Below are 3,219 nucleotides of genomic sequence, written 5' to 3' on the forward strand. Positions count from 1 at the left end.
TGAGCCATCTACAAAAACTGTTTTAAAAATCAGCCAGGCATGGCGTTGCATGTCTGCAGTCCCAGCTACTTCAGACGCTCAGGCAGGAGGATTGCTTGAACCAGAAGTTGGAGGCTGCAGTGAGCTATGATGATGCCACTGCACTTTAGCCCAGGCAACAGAGCAAGACCCAAGTTCTAAATAAATTGGGCAAATTGATCTCAATATTACATCAAGTGTAAGTACAAGTTATATCCAGTTGCCAAACCACCCTCATCTCCTGACAATACCCAATCCCTAATTAGTTCTCACTTCTAATCTTTCTTCCCTTAGAGTTTACTTAGAATTCAGCAGGAACCCAACCCTTAAGACCACACTCTCTGCCCCTTGTGGAATGCACCATATTGGGTTCTTCTGGTCCCCTTGTTTGCAAGTCAATAACGTGACTGTGTTAGAAAACAGGCTTGAGCCAGTGGTATCAGGTTGACTAGATGTTAGCAGACTTAAATAAGCTCCTGCATACTGCTGCCCTATCACAGCAGCCTGGCAAACACCCAACCTGGAGGAACCTAACACTGCTTCCACACCCTTGGAGCTGGAGGATGTGCTTCCACTGTGTTTGTACCACTGCAAATTTATGGTCACCACTTTCAGGTAGGCTGTCACTGCTGCCCACGGTCTTACTGCATTTCTTTTTAATCCCTCTTTGGTCTATTTCAAATCTTTTTTTTTTTTTTTTGAGACAGTCTCATATGTCACCATAGGTTGAGTGCCATGGTGTCACAGCTCACAGCAACCTCAAACTCTTAGGCTTAAGTGACTCTCTTGCCTCAGCCTCCCAAATATCTGGGACTAAGGGTGCCTGCCACAACACTGGGCTATATTTTTGTTGGTAGTTGTCATTGTTTTTTGGCAGGCCCAGTCCAGGTTTGTACCCACGAGCCCCTGTGTATGTGCCTGGTGCCCTGGCCAGTAAGCCAAATTCTCTCCTTTTTAACAGTCCTTTTACCTCCTTATTATTTGCTTCAAGAGGAAAAAAAAAGTGTCCGCATTCACGTCATCCCTCCTCTTCCTGTACAAGAAGGATCCCTTATATTACAGGCCAGTTATTCAGCACACGTGGGAATCCTGTCACCTCTCATTCTCATGAACTCTATTGTTACTTGGTCTGCATTTTAAATCTTTCTCCATCGGCTGGCTCTTTGCATGAGCTGTTGACTACACCTTCCTTTCATGAAAAGAACTGTAGCTTTCAGAATTGCAGTTTTTTATATTCATATCAAACATCCTCTAAATGTGACTCATCTTTTTCCCCAAACAAGTACAACTTGTCCCATACTCAACTGTCCTCACTTCAGGTAAGATTTAATGAAATACCTAATTGTAGAATTACCTTTGCTTTCTGACAACACTCAGTCTAAAGTGAACCTTCAGTGTTTTAGATTGTCCCCTGAATTATTCAACCCAAACCCAAATCCTATCATAATTTTCTAACACCCTCTTACTGATATACCCACAGTTCCAAGGTGTATATTCTCCTCCACTGAAAAAATAAAACCAGTATGTGCAGCTATCAGTGTATTTCTGGTAGCCTTTGGCCGGAGGGCACTAGTAACACAAAGATCTGCATTGATGACATGACCGCCAGGCCATGACCCGTATTTGTGTCTTGTTGCCAGAACACAAGACTATATTTACTGGCACCTATGTCCTTGCACATTGTAGACTTGTACTATTAATCCATACTAAAGACTTGACACATTCTTGCTAAATACATGGCAATACTAAAGATCAGTGATTGTGGCACAGGGACAGCTCTTCCTCAGATTATGTACCAGGGCAGCTTTATAACATGTCCATGTACTCCTGGAGGGCCTCCTATCTCACCTGGCTTCAGTGACTCAGTACCAAGAGAATGTGAGGTTACGCTGCATGACTTCCAGTTTCTTTTTGAGTCTCTTTGTCCATTCTAAGAATCCAGGTTACTTGCTGTGAGAAATCCCAGCCCTATGCTGTGAGCACAGATGGTGTGGTCAACAATGCAGATCTAGTCTTGGCTCCAAATCATCTCAGTCTAGTTATTAGCCATTTACTCCCAATGATTACAGCCCCCTGATGTTCAGCCTACTGCTCTCCAAGCCTTTCAATTTTCTAGCCTAGGCCTCGAACATTATGGAATAAAGAAATGTCATTCCCATTGTGCCCTGCCCAAGTTCCTGAGTATAATAAAACCGTTATATAACACCATGCTTGGTGATTTAAGCAGCTGTAGTATCTAGAATATCCATTTTGTTGGTAGCTACTGAAAGCAAAGCAGTAGTTGGTGATAATGACCTAGTGGATAAATACCGGGTTGGTTACTCATACAGCAACTGCTAGAAGTTTGAAGTATATGCAGTTACTATGCCTTGGTCCCTGGTCTATGTACTGCCCCTCTCCCTCCTGGTATTTGTAGTAGGCACTATCTTTGGAGAACTGCTGGTTATGGTAACAGCCACCAGATTAAAGGAGACATTTTTAAAAAGTGAATAACAACTATTACAGCTTCCAAAAATTCCAATTACACATATATACACTCCCTTTTAAAGAAATCTTAATTTTAATGTTTTGCATTTGCTAATGTTTTCTGGGTAGCCATATTATTGAATTCTAATTCAAACACTGAGTAGAATATCTTCTCCGTTAATACGGTTTCTCTGATTTTAAACCTTTAATTTCTGTCATATAAACAAAAGTTCATAGTGAACTTTTTAAGATACCAAAACACCACTTCAAAAACTTAGAGGAAACAGAACTATTAAAGTTTTATTTTCAAAGTCTAACTTTAATTCAGACTGAACAAACAAGCTGAAAAGTGAGAAAGCTAACTGTATTAGCAGACACAGATGTACCAGATGTAAAACAGTGGGTTATTAACAGAACTATTTACATGCATATTTACAAGCAATCATTTTATACATAGATTTTCTTTTTAATTAGTTGGAAAAAGATTTGACATTAGGTAAAAATATTACTTAAATAGGGCTGAGGTGGTACCACATTATAATAAAAGTATTAGAAAAGTGATCCTCAATTATAAAGCAGATGAAAACTTGAAAGACAAATATCTAGTAAAATTTTCTAGTAAAAAAGTCAATGCAACCCATGCTACAAAATAAAAATGAGAAAGACATATAAATAAAGCAGAAAAATGTTCTATGCCTTAGGGTAATGAAGTTAGTCAGTGAAAAAAAAAAAAAA

This window comes from Otolemur garnettii, unplaced genomic scaffold, assembly GCF_000181295.1.
Source record: "Otolemur garnettii isolate 467f Iridium unplaced genomic scaffold, OtoGar3 scaffold00063, whole genome shotgun sequence".
NCBI lineage: Eukaryota > Metazoa > Chordata > Mammalia > Primates > Galagidae > Otolemur > Otolemur garnettii.